Source organism: Polypterus senegalus, chromosome 1 (assembly GCF_016835505.1).
Source record: "Polypterus senegalus isolate Bchr_013 chromosome 1, ASM1683550v1, whole genome shotgun sequence".
NCBI lineage: Eukaryota > Metazoa > Chordata > Cladistia > Polypteriformes > Polypteridae > Polypterus > Polypterus senegalus.
The window spans coordinates 326408579-326429696 of NC_053154.1; positions in this window are offsets into that span (position 1 = coordinate 326408579).

Here is a 21118-nt window from a genome sequence, read left to right on the forward strand (position 1 = left end):
GGAGGGGAGATTATTAATAGATGGGCTTATAAGGATTGAGCTTTTATTACAATAAACATTTCTGCACAACAGTAAAGACGTTCAGCAGATGGCACTTTTTCCAGCCATGTGACTTTACTTTTCTGAGGCTGCCATGATTTGAAATTTTTTGACTGTCCAGAATGTATCAGATCGTAAGCTTTTGATTAAGACCAAGGTCAAGGGTTCTACTCCAAGTAGTTCACAAAGTGATGTGTAAAAATCAGATACTATATTACAAGGACTGTATTGCTCAAACAAAATCTAACTATTATACTCACATAATTTCTTCTAATAAAGGTAACACCAAGTCATTGTTTTCACTGCTCAATGATATCACACAACCCCTGGATTCTCTACCTTCTCACCTTTATTCAACTGACTTTTGCAATTTTCTTATGTCATTTTTTAACGAGAAAATCCAGAGGATACATCAGTCTCTCGGTACGGATTCCTGCAGTACTTCATTTGAATTTCATCCACCTACTCATTCATTTTCCTACTTTCTCAGAAATCTCAGATCTCATCTGCAAGTCTAAGCCATCCACCTGTCAACTGGACCCCCTCCCCACAGGTCTGGCTAAAGCCTGTCTCCCTTCTTTGGTTCCTCTTATTTCTGCTATAATTCACTCCTCATTCACCACTGGAACTGTTCCTTCATCTTTTAAAACTGCTGCAATAACCCCAATACTGCAAACACCTGGTGCTGATCCGACCAATTTCAGTAATGTTCGTCCTATTTCTAATCTACCCTTTATTTCCAAAATTCTTGAAAAAATAGTGGCTATTTAACTTCATTCCCATTTATCTCAAAATAATCTGTATGAACAGTTCCAGTCTGGTTTTTCGCCCCCTCCATAGTACAGAAACGGCTCTTATCAAAATTACTAATGGCCTCCTTATGGCAGCCTATGCTGGTTTAATTACTCCTTGACATCCTCCTTGATCTGAGTACAGCCTTTGACACTATTTGTCACACTACTTTCCTCAATAGATTATCTTCAATTGGCATTACCCACACTGCACTAGATTGGTTCAGATCCTATCTCTTAAGCCGCACTCAGTTCATTCATCTTAATACTTTCACATCTCCACACACCGCAGTTACTTCAGATGGGCTCTGTCCTGGGGCCCCTCCATTTTATTATTTACCTCCTTCCCCTCGACAATATTTTTCATAAATAAAACATTAACGTCCATTGTTACACTGATGACATCCAGCTTTTCCTCAATAGCAAACCTTTTTTTATCCTTTCCACCCTCCTCTCTTATTGACTGCATAACAGAAATGAAATCCTGTTTTTTTTTCAAATTTTCTTAAATTAAATAGTGACAAAACTGAGGTTCTCTTCATTGGTACAAAATCAACATTATCCAAAACTGATCATTTTTCATTTGTTATTGATAATTCCTCTGTTTCCCCTTCTCCACAGGTTAAGAGTCTGGGTGTTATCCTTGGTAGTACTTTATCTTTTCAGTCCCACATCAATAACATCTCCGGACCTGCTTATTTCCACCTGCGTAATGTTAATCGTATTCGCCCCTCCCTCACTCCCCATACAACTGCTATCTTGTTCATAGCCTTGTCGCCTCTTGTTTGGATTATTGCAATTCCCTTTTCTTTGGTCTTTCTCATAAATCTCTTTATCACCCCTCTACTTACCATATCACTCCCGTTTTGCAGCAGCTTCACTGGCTTCCAGTTAAATTCAAAATTCCTCTGTTAACTTTTAAGGCTATCCACAACCTTGCCCCTCCATATCTGTCTGACCTCCTGCATGTTGCCATTCCCTCCCGCACCCTTAGATCCTCTTCCTCCATCCACTTGACTGTCCCCTTCGCCCGTCTTACCACCATGTGGAGCACAGCATTCAGTTGCTCTGGAACTCATTACCATCTGAGCTTAGAAATATTGATTCATTCTCACTTTTCAAATCTAAACTTCTCTTTAATTATAGGTGTGGCAGAAAAGTAATGAGACTGATTTTTTATTTACCAAAGTTTTTATTTTTTTCAAACATCAATGTTATCCCCTTCAAAGTAGTTCCCTTGGGCAGCTACACACCGATGGAGACGTTGTTCCCACTGTTGGTAGCAGCGCTGCAAGTCTTCAACCGGTATGGTCTTCAGCATGTCCGCTAGACTCTTTTGGATGTTTTCTAAAGTCCCGAAATGACATCCTTTGAGGACATTTTTCAGTTTAGGAAAAAGGAAAAAGTCACACGGACTGAGGTCAGGTGAATAAGGGGGCTGGGGAACCACAGGAATGCCTTTTGAGGTCAAAAATTCTGTTATGGAGAGGCACCATTTTGGCACAGACCTTTCGCATGTGCAAATGTTCAGTCAAAATTTGATGAACGGTAAATCTGTTCAAATTTACAGTGGTGTGAAAAACTATTTGCCCCCTTCCTGATTTCTTATTCTTTTGCATGTTTGTCACACAAAATGTTTCTGATCATCAAACACATTTAACTATTAGTCAAATATAACACAAGTAAACACAAAATGCAGTTTTTAAATGATGGTTTTTATTATTTAGGGAGAAAAAAATCCAAACCTACATGGCCCTGTGTGAAAAAGTAATTGCCCCCTTGTTAAAAAATAACCTAACTGTGGTGTATCACACCTGAGTTCAATTTCCGTAGACCCCAGGCCTGATTACTGCCACACCTGTTTCAATCAAGAAATCACTTAAATAGGAGCTGCCTGACACAGAGAAGTAGACCAAAAGCACCTCAAAAGCTAGACATCATGCCAAGATCCAAAGAAATTGAGGAACAAATGAGAACAGAAGTAATTGAGATCTATCAGTCTGGTAAAGGTTATAAAGCCATTTCTAAAGCTTTGGGACTCCAGCGAACCACAGTGAGAGCCATTATCCACAAATGGCAAAAACATGGAACAGTGGTGAACCTTCCCAGGAGTGGCCGGCCGACCAAAATTACCCCAAGAGTGCAGAGACGACTCATCCGAGAGGTCACAAAAGACCCCAGGACAACATCTAAAGAACTGCAGGCCTCACTTGCCTCAATTAAGGTCAGTGTTCACGACTCCACCATAAGAAAGAGACTGGGCAAAAACGGCCTGCATGGCAGATTTCCAAGACGCAAACCACTGTTAAGCAAAAGAACATTAGGGCTCATCTCAATTTTGCTAAGAAACATCTCAATGATTGCCAAGACTTTTGGGAAAATACCTTGTGGACTGATGAGACAAAAGTTGAACTTTTGGAAGGCAAATGTCCGTTACATCTGGCGTAAAAGGAACACAGCATTTCAGAAAAAGAACATCATACTAACAGTAAAATATGGTGGTGGTAGTGTGATGGTCTGGGGTTGTTTTGCTGCTTCAGGACCTGGAAGGCTTGCTGTGATAGATGGAACCATGAATTCTACTGTCTACCAAAAATCCTGAAGGAGAATGTCCGCCATCTGTTCGTCAACTCAAGCTGAAGCGATCTTGGGTGCTGCAACAGGACAATGACCCAAAACACACCAGCAAATCCACCTCTGAATGGCTGAAGAAAACAAAATGAAGACTTTGGAGTGGCCTAGTCAAAGTCCTGACCTGAATCCAATTGAGGTGCTATGGCATGACCTTAAAAAGGCGGTTCATGCTAGAAAACCCTCAAATAAAGCTGAATTACAACAATTCTGCAAAGATGAGTGGGCCAAAATTCCTCCAGAGCGCTGTAAAAGACTCATTGCAAGTTATCGCAAACGCTTGATTGCAGTTATTGCTGCTAAGGGTGGCCCAACCAGTTATTAGGTTCAGGGGGCAATTACTTTTTCACACAGGGCCACGTAGGTTTGGATTTTTTTTCCACCCTAAATAATAAAAACCATCATTTAAAACTGCATTTTGTGTTTACTTGTGTTATTTTTGACTAATGGTTAAATGTGTTTGATGATCAGAAACATTTTGTGTGACAAACATGCAAAAGAATAAGAAATCAGGAAGGGGGCAAATAGTTTTTCACACCACTGTAATTGTTCACTCAACATTCTTAATGTTAATGTTAAACGACGGTCTGATCAACATTTATTTATATAGCACATATTCATACAAAAAAATGTAGCTCAAAGTGCTTTACAAAATTAACAGAAAAATAGAAGACACAATAAAAAATAAACATAAGTCAACATTAATTAACATAGAATAAGAGTAAGGTCTGATGGCCAGGGTGGACAGAAAAAACAAAAAAAAACTCCAAAAGCTGGAGAAAAAAAATAAAATCTGTAGGGGTTCCAGATCATGAGACCGCCCAGTCCCCTCTGGGCAATCTACCTAACATAAGTCAAACAGTCCTCTTTGTATTTAGGGCTTTCATGGAAGGACCTGATGATGATGGTCACGTAGACTTCTGGCTTTCAGTCCATCAATGTTGGTGCCTCATGATGCTTTGAGTAGGTGGAGGTGGCGCAGGCCGCCACCACAAAGAAACCGGAAAAAGAAACAGAAGAGAGAGTTGGGATCAGTACGGATTTTAGAGCCACTATGAATAGTTATTGTGATGAATTGAACATACAGAGTATCAGTATTAAGTTAAAGTGAAGTTATGAGAAGGCCATGTTAAAGTAATGTGTTTTCAGCAGTGTTTTAAAGTGCTCTACTGTATTTGCCTGGCGAATTCCTATTGGCAGGCTATTCCAGATTTTAGTGCATAGCAGCAGAAGGCCACCTCACCACTTCTTTTAAGTTTAGCTTTTGGAATTCTAAGGAGACACTCATTTGAAGATCTGAGGTTACGATTTGGAATATAACGTGTCAGGCATTCCGATATATAAGATGGAGCAGATTATTTAAGGCTTTATAAACCATAAGCAGTATTTTAAAGTCAATCCTGAATGACACAGGCAACCAGTGTAGTGACATCAAAACTGGAGAAATGTGTTCGGATTTTCTTTTCCCAGTTAGGATTCTAGCAGCTGCATTCTGCACTTGTTGCAAGTGATTTATGTCTTTTTTGAGTAGTCCTGAGAGGAGTGCGTTACAGTAATCTAGTCGACTGAAAACAAAAGCGTGAACTAATTTCTCAGCATCTTTCAATGATATAAGAGGTCTAACTTTAGCTATGTTTCTTAAGTGAAAAAATGCTGTCCTAGTGGTCTGATGAATATGCGATTTAAAATTCAGATTACAGTCAACGGTTACCCCTAAGTTTTTTACTTCCGTCGTAACTTTTAATCCTAGTGCATCAAGTTTATTTCTGATAACCTCATTGAATCCATTATTGCCAATTACTAAGATTTCAGTTTTCTCTTTATTTAGTTTGAGAAAATTACTATTCATTCATTCAGAAATACCAGTAAGACATTCTGTTAGTGTATCGAGAGAATCGGGGTCATCAGGTGCTACTGATAAGTACAGCTGTGTGTCGTCAGCATAGCTGTGGTAGCTCACGTTGTAACCTGAGATAATCTGACCTAATGGAAGCATGTAGATTGAGAAGAGCAGCGGACCCAGGATAGAGCCTTGTGGAACACCATATCGGATATCATGTGTCTTTGAGATGTGATTACCACAACTCACAAAGAATTTTCTACCTGCCAGGTAGGATTCAAACCAATTTAAGACACTGCCAGAGAGGCCCACCCATTGACTAAGGCGATTTCTAAGAATGTTGTGATCAATGGTGTCAAATGCAGCACTCAGATCTAAGAGGATTAGAACAGATAAATGGCCTCTGTCTGCATTTACCCGCAAGTCATTTACTACTTTAACGAGTGCAGTTTCTTTGCTGTGCTGATCTCACAAGAGTGTTCACATGTTTGATGTTTTCATTGGTTTTCGAAGTTGAAGTCCTCCCTGAACGGTGTTCATCTTCAACGTGTTTTCTGCCTTCCAAAAATGATTTGTGCCAGCAAAAAACTTGAGCTCGGGATAAAGAATGTTCCATAGGCCTGTTTTAACTTTTCAAACGTCACACTTGCCGTTTAATGGCACAACGTTGCTCCAAATTCCGCTGTTCCATTTTGCGTGACGCACAACCAAAAACACAACTCGCTAATAGCAGTCACAAAAATCACGTAGTTAACGGAAAGAGCTGAAACTCGCACTGAGCTATGGGAGGGGACTGATACACGTGCTCTATCAAGGACAACAGCGCAGGGTTGCCAGATCGCTTGCAGTGTTGCCAGTCTCATTACTTTTCTGCCACACCTCGTAGTTGCTCTGCCTAATTTTAATTTTTGTATTTTTTTAGTTGTGTTTATAATGTGTGTTTTATCTATTGTTCTGTGTTCTTGAGTGTTTAGAAAGGTGCCTATGAATTAATATAAAATGTAAAAAAAAAAAAAAAAAGTAGTTCATGAGTAATCATGTGACAGATGGACAAACCTTAGCATTTTACATGAAGAACCCCTTTAGCTTGTCATATATCCCTCTGAGTCAGGCAGGTGCTGAGTGCTGGGATTGATTAATTTTCTCAGATTTTTAATTAGACTGCATTTTGTTGTTTAAATAAGCAAAATCCAAAAAAAAAATGAAAGGGAGAAAATCCATCAATTTGATGAGTGGCAGAAAGCACATGGACCTCACCGAAAATAACAGAAGAGTCATAATAATAAATGAACTTGGACCCAAGGTGGTGGCAGCACAAGAGATGGTACACTACTAACCTAAGTAAGCAGTGGGCTATTGGACGATGGCGTCACCAGTAGTGATAAGCAAAACAAGTCACGCAAAATCGAATTTATAGCAAAATTCTGTGTTTTGGTTTGCAAAAAAATCGGCAAAACAAATTGTGAAATTTGTGTCATTGGCACAGTATGAAAGGGGTTTAATTCCTGCCTTTAGTATTTAAATAAAGATCTTCAGTGGAAAAAGACTGACATCCTGTCACATGCGGACGTTTAATTGAGCCGCCAGACGTGTGCTGGAACCATGAGCTTCACTTTGCCAGTTATTATTGTAATCTTGGCAATTGTAAGCCTAAAGATGCATCATAGACAGAAAATAAACTTGAAGTCATGACAAGGTTAGCTTCTCGGGTAGTGAGATTTTGCTGAGGATGAAGTGTAGTAATGTGCATGATGGTGCATTTTAGTGCAACGTCTTGTGGAAAATAAACAGCACACCACATTAAAAAAAAAAAAAAACGCATTTCCTTCCTCTGTGGTGACGTGAACAAGTGTTATAAATAGGCTCTTTATTTAATTTTTTTCTGTATCTCTCTTTGTCTTTTCATGAGTCTGAGCCTCATTTTGCTTTTCTTTTTTAGCCCATAAATGTGAATCTGACATCACGTTTGTCATCAAAGTCTTATTTTTGATGTTGTTCATTTATTTGAGTCGTTTTCACCACCATTTGGGTTCTTTATGCATAGGCAATTTTTGTCTTTCGAGATAGATTTCTTATTAGGCGTGTGCCCTCAGAGATCACAGCCTTTGTTTGACAATGCATTGGGTTTAAAAAACGTCATCAAATGAAGCACTACATACATGAGCTTGCAGATTGAAAACAACCTGAATATCCAATGAAAACTACAGACAAGTCTTTGGGATGTAAGAGGAAACCAGCGTAACCTGACAAAAGCTCACAAACGCACAAGGATAATAATGTGTGCACTATACAAGTACACAGAATAGCCTGCCAGAGATCTGAACCCAGTCTCCTGGAGCAGTTAGGCAGCAAAGTGAACCCCTGCTTTTGTTTCTCCTACTATAAAATTACACACAGGGTCCCTGCTGCAGGCGACAGGCATGTGTGGTGGTGTGACCTCAGGACTCTCCCCACTTTATTTGACAGTGCGTGAGTGTAAACTGCACAACTACAGTAAATTGGGTTGATGTGACTAAGACCCACTGGGAGAAAATGGGGATTTGGATATCACGCCAGTGCCCTGTCTTCTCTCAAAGTGCTCTTTGGTTCAAGTAAAGGTTTTTAAAATATAGCAGGAATCACAGGAATGTTTTAAAGGCTTAGCCAGGCCCACACCTCTGTGGTTGCCACCGAGTTTCACCTTCTGCCAATGTCTGCCACTTCCTGTTTTTCAGTTACTGCATCTGCAGAGAGAGAGCGCTGAGGTACACTTGGCAAAATTACTTGGTGTAGGATGGTGGTGGAAGATTAAAAAGTGAGCAGTAGCCCCCTTTGATATGAATAATAGACAACCTCAGTGAATTCTCATTCCGTGGCTTTTAGTGCTGCCTCAAAGCTGTAAACGTACAGGGCTCCATTCTCATGTTTGACTGGGTAAGGCTGGCTGGATGGATGGATGGATGCCAGAGAGGCCCACCCGCTGACTAAGGTGATTTGTAAGAATATTGTGATCAATTGTATCAAATGCGGCACTCAGATCTAAGAGGATGAGAACAGATAAATGGCCTCTGTCTGCATTTACCCGCGAGTCATTTACTACTTTAACGAGTGCAGTTTCTGTGCTGTGATTTGTTCTAAAACCCGACTGAAATTTATCAAGAATAGCAGGTTTATTGAGGTGATCATTAAGCTGCATAATGACTGCCTTCTCTAGAATTTGACTTAAGAAAGGCAGGTTAGAAATGGGTCTAAACTTTTCAAAAGCAGAGGAGTCAAGATTATTTTTCTTCAGCAGGGGTTTAACTACAGCAGTATTAAGACAGTCTGGGAAGACCCCCGTATCTAATGACGTGTTTACTATGCCAAGAATACTATCAATTAGCACGCCTGATAGTTCTTTGAAAAAACTTGTTGGAATTGGGTCAAGGACGCAGGTGGAGGGTCTCAGTTGAGAAATTATTTTATATAAATCAGGTAAATCTATCCTGGTGAAAGAATTTAATTTGTTTATAATGGAGTACCAGGGTTTAAGAGGATCAGTATTGGGGAGACTGCGGTGGGTTGGCACCCTGCCCAGGATTGGTTCCTGCCTTGTGCCCTGTGTTGGCTGGGATTGGCTCCAGCAGACCCCCGTGACCCTGTATTCGGTTTCAGCGGGTTAGAAGATGGATGGATGGATGGTATTGGGGAGATGTACTATATTATTTCTAATATCACTGATTTTTTGATTAAAAAATACAGCAAAAGCCTCACAAGTTTCACTGGAAGTATTTTGGAGGCATTCCATTGAGTGACCTGGATTTAGCAGACGATCAATCTTTGAGAATAAGACTCTGGGATTGCTAGCATTGTTATTTAGAATTCTAGAGAAATAACACAACGGACTATGTTGTTGTATTCTGTTATTTTAACCTTCAATATCCCAAAGTGGATAATCAGTTTAGTTTTTCTCCATTTACGCTCAGCTCTCCGGCATGTTCTCTTAAGATCAGACACTTTTTGGGTCTTCCATGGTATAACAGTGCTAGGATATTTTTTAACTATCTTTTCAGGTGTGACTATATCAGCAGCAGCTCTCAGCATAGTATTAAAATTTTCCACCTTACTATTTACATTATTCTCACTATTGTAGTAAGCACTGCAAACAGACTGGTTGCTTAGAATGTTTGTAAATTTTAAGCTGCTGATGAATCAAAGAAGCATTTTTTTAACAATATGCTTCTGATTAATTTTTTACATCATTTTTCCATATTAAGTAGTAAGAGAAAATGGTCTGATAGACCAATATCAATGATCTGCTTCACATCAACTTTTAGTTCTTTTGTAATTACTAAGTCTAAAGTATGACCTGCTTTGTGTGTAGGCTGACTAATGTGCTGGCTCAAATCAAAAGAGTCCAGAACACAAACTTTAACTTATCATTATCACATTTACAAAGTACATTATTTACACACTACAATTCCTTAAACTTAACTAAATTATCGGTAAACTTATAAAAATTAAAATCCACTTTTCTCACACCCTCCTAAAAAAGACAACATCGTCTCGCATCCAACCCCCAGTAATCTTGTTTTTACAGGTCTTCCATATTGAAAATGAAATTCTCCAATGAATAAAGTTCATATTTTCTCTGGTTTGTTTTGTGTTTTACACCATTCCATTATACAAGACCCCCAGCCCTTTTATCATTCTTTCTATCATGCTAAAAAAGGTCTGGAGACTTTCAGTAAAAGCATGAAGAACTGTTTCTCTCAGATCACAAAAAGGGAGGCAATCAGAAACCCCAGGACATAAGATTAATAAAAAGGAGTTCACCGCTAACATCCCTTACACCAACCCCCACTGCAGATCTCCCACCCTACTGGCCAATGGTGGCTTGTACAAAGACCTCCAGGCAGGATTCATTCCTTGAGGAACTCCATACTTCTGTCTCCATGGCGCGTTGAGGTTTCGTATCCTCAATTGTTCCAGGTGGTTCACCTTCACACATATCCTTTAGAGTTGCTTCCCTGTCACTAAAGACAAAGGTAATGCCTAGAGAACTTAAAGCACTATAGGCACCATAAGACAGACAGACAGACAGGGACTATATAATAGATATAGATTTTTTTTTGTCCCCAGGGGGAAATTTGCCTTTTTACAGAAGCTCTTTAAATAAATACATACATACATACATACGTAAACTGGTAGATAGTATACTGAATATATGAAAATGAAATAAAAACTACATTCTTTTGATAAAAATGCAGATGTATATGTAGGCATAAATGCAAGGTGCTTACTAGAGCTGCAACAACTATTCGGCATTATCGATAATGTGATTACTAAAAAACGATCACTTTCATCGATTCGATGACCACGTCATTGTACGTTGTGCCGCGCAATTGCATCGCATCTTCATCCAGTTGTGCACACATTTGAAAAAAGACAGACGGTAAGCAAGTAGCAGAAAAAAACAGTACGACCTAAGACTTAACTCTGCTTAACTCTGAACGCCGGACAAAAAAAGGTGTGTTGCAAAATATGTAGGTCTGACTTTGTATGGCACGAGAGCACAAGGGAGCTACACAAACATTTGAATAGGAAACGCGCCGTTATCGCTGTAAGCTGAATGTTAACTAAAGCGTACATAATAAAATAATTAATAATGATAAGTTACATTTATTGAGCGCCTTTCACAAACCCAATGTCGCTTTACATACAGAGTAAAAAAAATTACACAGATGACAAAAGTTCGTAGAAGAGGAAAGTTTTCAGCTGAGATTTAAAGGTGCAGAATCTCGGAGAGACTGAGGAAGAGAGTTCCAGAGTTGAGGGGCTATAGCACTGAAGGACCTGCCTACCAGGGTGGAGAGTCTGGTGCGTGGGACAGTAAGGAGATGACTGCTCGAGGACCGGAGAGAGCAACAAGGAGTGTAAGGAGCTAGGAGCTGAGTGAGGTAGAGGGGGGCAAGGTTATGTAGGGCTTTGAAGGTGAGAAGCAGAATCTTGAATTTAATTCTTGATGGAATCTGTAAGCAGTGAAGCTGCGAGCGAACAGGGGAGATGTGAGCAAAACGCTTTGTGTGGCTGCGGAGTTCTGAATGTACTGTGGCATCTGTATAGATTTTGCAGGGAGACTGATGAAGAGGGAATTACAGTAATCAGTCTGAGACATTATGGAAGGCATCATTAAATGACATAAATGGACAGAATCGGGCAATAGCTCAAAGTTAAGTGATGAATCACACAAAACAGGTTTGACAAGTGTACCTTCAACAGAAACAGAGAAATGAGTTGCCTTAGAAAGTTGGGATTTTGGGCCTACCAGTAACACTTCAGTTTTGTTGCCATTAAGTTTGAGAAAGTTGTATTTGTTGGCTAGGTTAGGCGTAATGGCATGACTTTCGGTTTGAAGTGAGGAATAATTTGAGTCATAGTCCAGTCCCCTATAAGGCGAATAAAACACTAGCACATGCGAAAGAGGTTTGTGATAAACGATTAAAATTTGCGTCATTAACCAAGGTGACCAGAATTGTTTGGGCCAATCCGGGGACATAAGAGGACATAGAGGAGCGTAGAATCTACAGATCACGAGTACGAACTCTAAACACTACAGAGTACAAAGCGAACGCTTATCACGTGATTTCTCGCTAAAGTTGCAGGATGTGGTAAAGCTTAACCTCCGTCAAAACACCGTGCACGCGCGCCGAGTTCAAATTATCGTGATAGTGAGATACATTCAGAAAAGTGAACCAGCTGAAACCGGGGACGAAATCTTAAACCGGGGACAAGACGGGGACATGTTTCTGAGTGGGGACAGTTGTCCGAAAAAGGGGACTGTACCCGGAAAACGGGGACGGATGGTCACCTTACATTAGCCACTAGCCAGTAAACGTTCAGATTTTCATTTGGCATATACTTTTTCCGTTTGACGCGGAAAAAATCTAGTGCACCATTAACTGCTGGCAAACACGAATAACATCCGCATGTGCGTGTTTAAAAAAAAAAAAGTTGCGAAGAAAAGTCCCTGACCGAACAGATCACTCGCCACCCAGCCCCCCAACACCGTGTCGCGTGGAAAGGAAATCGAAATCTCAGCGAGAGTGAATCCCACAGCACATCAACCGCGACTTGCAGGCTTATCGCTTATTAAACATAGAAAAACATAGGAGCGGGGTGGAAAAGCGAAAGTTCCAGACTAATTGGCTGTTGGACTTCAAATGGCTTTTATACAATCTGGAGGAAGACACGATAATCTACAAGTGCTGCTGCAGCAAGTCTAATGTAGTCGCTAAAACCGATTTTGTGACCGGATCACATCGTTTTAAAACGTGAAAATCGAACGCACACTTCCAACAGCAAATGACTTAAAACAGGCTGAGACAGCGTGATGCTTGCAAACAAGTGTATCAAGGAATCAGCAGTGGTAAAAAGGTTTCCAAACACAAAAAAGAAAGACGAAAGATGATGGAAAAAGATATGAACTTTCAGTTAAAATAAACTCGACATTACTGAGCTTCACACTAATCAAATCACTTGCATGGCTGCAATAAGAAAACAGTCTGGACATTTCCCTAACATATCACAACTAATTTCACACATTACTGGGATGTAAAAAAAAAATAAAAAATGCAGCAGATTCTTCTGTGGTTTTGTGGTGGTCAGATATTTACGTGATGCTTTGCCAGTAAACCTTCTTTTTCACAGAAACTGAACAAAAAAAAAAACTTAGATTACATGTTTAATTTTTGAAGTGTTGGTTTAGTGTGACTCTGAATACAAATGGAAATTACAAGTTTTGTTAATTTATTGAGAACAGTTGTGTTTTTAAGGAAATCTTCTGTGTGTGTTTGTTGCACAACCAGAACTGGTACTGTTTTATTTCTATTTATTTTTAATGTATTATTATATAAATGTTATTGGGGATTCTAAATTGGCCCTAGTATGTGCTTGGTGGGTGGGTGTGTTTGTGTGTGTCCTGCGGTGGGTTGGCACCCTGCCCTGGATTGGTTCCTGCCTTGTGCCCTGTGTTGGCTGGGATTGGCTCCAGCAGACCCCCGTGACCCTGTATTCGGATTCAGCAGGTTAGAAAATGGATGGATGGATGGATATATAAATGTTGTATAAAAACCTATATTTTATTTAAAATATGTTCAAGCAGTTCATTAAAAATACATTTCGGAAAATTGATGCAAATATGTTTATTTGGTGACAAGTTCTATTTCATGCACTTTGTGTTAATTTTTTTTTTTACAATCCAACTAATCAATTAATAGACAAAATAAATGCCACAGTAATCGATTATCAAAATAATAGTTACAGCCCTAGTGTTTGCAGATCTTAAAATGAATCCAAATTCTCCTGAAAAGCTACTAAACATCAATTTAAGTTTTGCAGGTCCCTAAACTCCTACAGTCTTCCATACTACTTGGTCACTTATTCCCAAGTGTCTGTGGTTCTCCATGTGAAGAAATATTTCCTTATGTTTGTGCAGTCAAGCAAAATGATCCCCTTTTTATTGGCAAACTAAAAAGATTACAATATGCAGGCTTTCCAGGCAACTCAGGCCCCTTTTTCAGGCAAGATGTAGAAGGGGCCCGAGTTGCCTGGAAAGCCTGCATATTGTAATCTTTTTAGTTAGCCAGTAAAAGGTGTCATTTTGCTTGACTTCTAACTACATCCATAATGGCTAACACAGTACAACACCCTAGTACTAATGCTAGAGAGATATCAATAATAAAGAAACAATGGCTCACATATCAAGGTGCACCTCCCAGCATGCATGAGAGCACATATTATGGGATGTTAAAACAGCAAAGGAGATGCACGTGTGCTATAGTAGTCATTTCTGCGTAGAGAAACATTTGTTATAAGTAAGAGTCAGTCGTGTCCTGAATTAATAAGAAGTGTGCGTTAATAACCAGAGACCACACATACACCTATTACCTATTCAAATACAGGTATAGATCTTCAAATAAACTAATTCAATTTCATTCTGAGCTGCTGTGTGGAATTCTCTGCATCATTTACCAGTGTCCTGACCGACACTCCGGAGTGAACACTATAAGTCCTGAACACACTACAGATAAAGTAGTTCTTTGCTACAACTAATGTTTGTGCAAATTTTACCCATAAGTGTCCCCGTGTTCTTGTTGAACTCATTTTAAAGTCACAGTCTTGATCAGCTGTACTGAATCCCTTCATAATTTTGCACACTTCAGTCATGTCTGCTCTTTATCTCCCTTTGTTAAACAGATTCAGCTGTTTTGTCACTAGTTTTGCATCTGGCTATGATCATTATCACTACTGGTTGCATGAAGCGATACCTGGACCCTACAGAGGTTACACAGATAGTCCAACTTCTCCAGGATGGCAGATCAATACGTGCCATTGCCAGAAGGTTTGCTGTGTCTCCCAGCACAGTCTCAAGGGCATGGAGCAGATTCCAGGAGACAGGCAGTTACTCTGGGAGAGCTGGACAGGACAGAAGAAAGTCCTTAACCCATCAGCAGGACCAACCGGTATCTGCTTCTTTGGGCAAGGAGGAACAGGATGAGCACTGCCAGAGTCCTACAAAATATCTCTGACCAAATAATCAGAAACAGACTTAATGAGGATGGCTTTTCACAGATGAGAACAGGTTCACCCTGAGCACATGCGAGAGACATAAAAGGGTCTGGAGAAGCCGTAGAGAACGTTATACTGCCTGTAACATCCTTTGGTGGTGGGTCAGTGATGGTCTGGGGAGGCATATCCATGAAGGGACACACAGACCTCTACATGCTAGACATTGGCACCTTGACTGCCATTAGGTATCGGGATGAAATCCTTTGACCCACTGTCAGATACCTATGCTGGTGCAGTGGATCCTGTGTCCCTCCTGGTGCATGACAATGCCCGGCCTCAAGTGGCGAGACTATGCAGGCAGTTTCTGGCGGATGAAGGAATTAATACTACTGACTGGTCCCCACACTCACCTGACCTAAACCCAATAGAACACCTCTGGGACATTATGTTGCGGTCCATCTGATGCCGCCAGGTTGCACTTCAGACTGTCCAGGAGCTCAGTGATGCCCTGGTCCAGATCTGGGAGGAGATCCCCCAGGACAACATCCGTCGTGTCTGTAGGAGCATGCACCCCCGCCACATTGTCAGGTATATTGTACATACAAGCATGGGTGGGGGGTGTTGGGGCATACAAACTACTGAGTCCGATTTGGAGTTGCTGCAATGAAATTTTGGCAAAATGGTCTCGCCTTTGTCCACTTTGATTTTTAGGGTGTCTTTGAATTCAGCCCGGTTGATAATTTTCATTTCCATCAAACAATGTGGCATCCTTTCGTTCCTAACACATTACCCAGTCCATATCAGTAGAGATAGCCAGTAGGATTTTTTTCCCCCCATCGGGATATGATGTGTTTTCAAAGTGTTCCTTTAATTTTTTGAGCAGTTTATATTCCACCTGAAATTACCTATTAGGACCCTAAATTTAAAAATATTTACTGGCCGAAACTTTGGAAAATGCCAAGTACAAAATTATAAAATATGTCCTTTAAGCAAATATTATCCAGACATAAATTCAGCATAGATAAAAAATGTATATTTTTGTAATATGGATACAGAAACTACTGTATATTGTTTTCATAAGAATTACTTCTTAATGCTTTTAGTAGTAGGTGTTGTACCGTGTTAGCCATTATGGATGCAATGGGAAGTCAAGCAAAATGATACGTTTTATTGGTTAACTGAACCGATTACAATATTGAAGTTTTCAAGGAATCTTGTCTGAAGAAGGGGCCTGAGTTGCCTCGAAAGCTTTCATATTGTAATCTTTTAAGTTAGCCAATAAAAGGTGTCATTTTGCTTGACTTCTCATTGCATTCTTAATGCTTTGAAATCACTTCAATTTCTTTTGTGACTGCCACCTTCGGACCCACCCTCCACGTATGATATCCCATTTCAATTGTCTTGATGTCTAGTTCTGCAAGACATTGCGTTTTTTGGGACTTCCCTGTATTTCTGGCCCTCTAGACTCAAAAAACACTAATTTGCGGGCAATTTCTGGACCATATTTTGTGCAGGAAATTGCACCTTTTGTCCTTCACTTATTTTGCATTCATAAAAGTACAGCGGTGTGAAATCTACATTTATAAAATATTAACATTTTTCCTATAGTTTGAAGTAATGACTGCTGTTTTGTTATTTTCATTTTAAATTTACTTTTTTGGTGGAGTTTGTTTTCATAATTGTATCTGAATACTGACAGTTAATTATGATCGGTGCAGACGCAGGAGTAAATAACACTGAATGGTAACAGGCAGGAGCTACCTTAGTGTTTATAAACCTGTGTACTTATTACCAAATCACTGCTTAAATGACTTAAACATTGTCACAAAAATGAGACATGAACAGATAAAGGTTTGGGGAAGCCACCCATGTAATATGGTATCCCGGCTGCAAAAGTCGTTTTTATCAAAATAACCAGCACTGAAATGCATACAACGGAGTCTAAAACAAGACTGAGGGAAAAGGTAAAAGGGGCAGGTTTTTAAAAGGGAAGACAGGAAGTGAGGTCATAAGGATCGAGCACGTGGTCTTCAATCATTGGATCACAGCCGGACGTGACATCAGAGGGGCCGGAGCTGGTAAGGTCTACTTCCATTGGCTCGGTCCCGGAAGTGATGTCAAGAGAGCCAGGTGGAATCCCCCGGAAATGGTCTACAGGCAAGGGAGAAAAAGAGTCAGTGCATTCTGCCACATGCCTCCGAACCGTCTTCACTCAAGCCCTTTAGCTGCCTCCCATGCGCACGTGTGTGACAACATTAAAAAAGAATAAAATGTTAAACAGCAAGATGAAATAAATTAACTAATCTCCATCTAGCATATGAGTGCTTCCTCTATCTACTAATCAGATATAAAACATACAAATTTGAAGATTACAGTTTGTTTAGTTAAGGTAGCTGCGGTTAAAAACAAAAATGAGGAAACTGGTTGGGACAAAACTCTGCAGCCGTATTGGGGGCTGGGGGGGGGTGATTTTCAGCACTGAACTTGAAAGCTCCCTGATAAAACTGTGGCTCTTAAGTTCAGTCCTGGGGGGCCACCCTTTCTGAAGGTTTTTGTTCCAATCATTTCAGCCTTCAACTGATACTCCTGGGTTTACTAAATCCTAGCTGGTGTTTAGCAGGCATTCATGTACGTTACATTGGGACAATTTAATGTTTTTATCTTGGATTTAAAGATGTTCATCCTCGTCATGTTATTCCACTTTGAGGTATTTAAGCCATTCTTTAATTTTGGCTTTGCTAGTGGTCCTGTCACTGAAGTAACTGCAGCCTTACAGCAGTTGTTTGCCTCCATGTCTGTTCTGTTCCATGTTAATTGTAATTATATTAGGATACAATGAAGGGAGCAATGTTCAGAGCAAAAAGTTAAATTAATAGGAAAAAAAAATTAAAAGCATTTAAACTGATGGCAAAAACATTTCTAAATTTCTTTTAACTAAATCTGTCACTGAAGTGGTTTCCTTAATGCAGAATAAGAGAAAAAGAAAAGATCAACTGCTTAAACAAAGATATCAAAGAGAGCTAAAATGACTCATTGATTGTGAAACTGACTGGAAGAAAACCCCCGTGGACAGAAGTTGAGAAGCAAGGGTTTTAATTAAGGTTGCACCGCCCTTGGAGCCAGCACGATTATAATATGTGCTGCCATCCTAGACTGGCAGCAAAAAGCAAGAAAACATTTAAAGAAATGATTGGGGGCACAAGCAACCAACACTACTTCCCTACTACACCACCACAAGTACAGAAACACATCAGTGAAGGCAGAGTGTTTAAAAAAAAGAAATTAGACACAACTAGTAAAACCCCCTATATACGTACTATTGTGTTGCAGCGATTCCCACCCACACAAATCACGACACAAAACACTCAACCACTTATGTCACTAATACATAAATATGGGATAGAGGAAAGAAAAAAAAAATGCAATCAGAGTCCTTTAAATATCCACTGTTAGAGATGAATATCTGCGGTGGTTTGGCACCCTGCCCGGGATTGGTTCCTGCCTTGTGCCCTGTGTTGGCTGGGATTGGCTCCAGCAGACCCCCGTGACCCTGTGTTTGGATTCAGCAGGTTGGATAATGGATGGATGGATGGAGATGAATATCTACAGTCTGTTGTGGGGAAGGATGCGCCGAACCGTACCTCCTGTTCAGGGAAATGGACTACTAAACAGTCCTTTCTGCTGGCCCGTCAGGTCCTCTCCCAAATGCCTTTACCTCATTCACAAAAAAAGGAAAATAATTTGTCCAGAAATGAACCCGGGTTCACCTGACTTTTTCCCATGTGGGTTGAATAGCTTTCCCTCTTGCCTTTATTATTATTTTTTTTTAAATGACATCTGCTTCTCTTTTTGGTCTGGCACCCTCTTCTCCCGCCACACATTTACATAAGGTGGGCTCCTCCCCATACAGTTTGTTTGGCCCTCCGAGCCATGTGCTCCCCTCCCCATGTACCACTGGCCAGCCTTATACATTCAGCCATTCCCCCTTTAACAAGAATGGGGAAAGATGTAAACTGCCAGTGACACCCACACATATCCAAGACAACCGTTACAAGGTGGTCCAGACAACATATTCTATTAAGACAGGTGTTGATTAAAAGAGAAATTGAGCAACAAAAAACTTGTGAAATCATGGCGCATAGAGGCTTTGTCCAAGCTATGGATTAAAGACTGAAATAAATGATGATGAATACGTTAGACAGGAAAGGTTAAAGGATGAGGTTTAGCATTTTTGATTTTTGCTGCCCTAAACAAAATTGTAAATGGCACCCCGCCAGCCCCTTTGCTTTGAGAGGAATCATCACTGCCAGACCTGTACATGGAGACCTGGAGGCAGGACTGGGGACAGCAAAGTACTTAGGACCTCAAATTCACAATTTGAGAATGTTGAGTTATAATAACATCTGTTTACAAAAATATGCCCTTGAGGGGTGCCATTTTAAGAAAATGACCTTAGTAGTCTTTATTGCTTTTAACGTTGCACTAACAAATTGCAAAACAACTTTTAAAAACTCAACTTATTACTGAAAGTGTAGTGAATCTGTAGTTCTCTATTTAAACCAGCAGCCAAACTTGTATCTTTTGATGATGGGATCACCTAGATGTTTTTTTGTTTTTTAAATTAAGACATCACCATAAGTTATACATGTTGTGTACTAAAATAAATTAAAAACTTAGCACAATATTGATATTCAGTGAAACTGAGAATATAATGATTATCTTTAAATAGGAATCTTTACCCACAATTCCCATTTACAGTACACCCATATATGCAAATAATGCAAACTACATATCCAATCAATGCACAAACAAGAGATGGACTATACACAACTGCTTTAGCGTGCCCAGAGCGAATGTCACAAAAGGTGGTGAGCAACAGAGGATGGTATTTACTAAGTCTTAACATGAGTTTTAATGTATGTCCATTTGGGAGACGATCATAGTTTGAATTAAGTCAGCTTTTAGCAATTCACTCAAGAGCTACAGTCCTGTTGCCATTTACTTTTTTTTCGCCATTTCCGTCTCTTCTGTGCTACAGTTGGAGGATTATTATTATTGGCATCATCATCACTGTTGTTGTTGCTCGTTATTTTTGGACAGTGTACATCGTCAGACATTAGGAGTGAACATCACTAGTATGCAAAAAATAAAACTATATAATCAGACATTCACATTGAGTCCAATTACTCGTAGGTCTGTATTATTTTTTTTTAAATGTGGTGTCGCCTGGGGCCGTTTCTGGGCAACAGATTGTGCTGTGCACAGTGCGGACAGTGCAGGTGCTACCGAGTCGCATAACATAAATATTTCTTTGTGCTCCGGTCCAGAAAAACAAAATAAAGATAGGAATCTCTACACAGGCTGCAGTAATGCACCCTGACCACTGCCCGATACCCTTGCCTGGACAGCCTATTCCCAGAAATGGCCCTGACTAAATGCCATCGTTTCACAATTCTTTCCCAAAATCTTTTATCTTCTAGACCAGTGGTTCCCAAACTCAGTTCTGGGGACCCAGTGTGGCTGCAGGTTTTTGTTTCAACCAACTTCTGTTTTTCTATTGGACTCCTAGTCTAATTAAGACTAACACTTTTTTTTGTTTTGGGGTCATTACAAAACTAAGTTTGGTTATTTTTTATTAAAATATTCTAAGCAATTATATGTGGTGTGAACATTACAAGGCACTGCAGCTCCTCAAACCCAAAGCACAAGTGCAGTCAATGCTTCAATAAAGATGGCGTTATTAAATACAGTACCTTATACAGATTCCAATGCCCTTCAATATTCTTTTCGCCAGGCAAGCTTTGTCCACCTCCTCCCGAATTTGGCTCACCGGTATAAGGCCGGAAGGTTCCTTTTATCTCAGGACCCAGGAGTGCTTCTGGTGTCAAGTGACTACTGTACAGCCTGGAAGCAGTTCCAAGTGAGACAGAACCTCCTTTGAGGTGGGCACCTTTCTTCCAGCTCCCTCTGGTGGCACTCACAAATTCTGACAGGGTTGTTCTCTGAGACTACATGTCCCAAGGTGCCATGCTGGAGTACGAATGGGAGCTCTGCCTTAGAGAGAAGCTTCCACCTAGCTTACTGGAGAAACAAACAGCCCACAGAAGCAATCCTCCCATTTTATCCCAGCCAGGAAAATGTACTGATGATACGCCTGTCCATCCACCTGGGGCTTCCCGTCCAGGTAAGGAACTTTCCTTTTTCTTGGTCGGGATGGTCATCCATCCACCTGAGGCCTTCTGTCTGGGTAATAAACCTTCCCATTTATACCAAAATAGAAATATTTCTA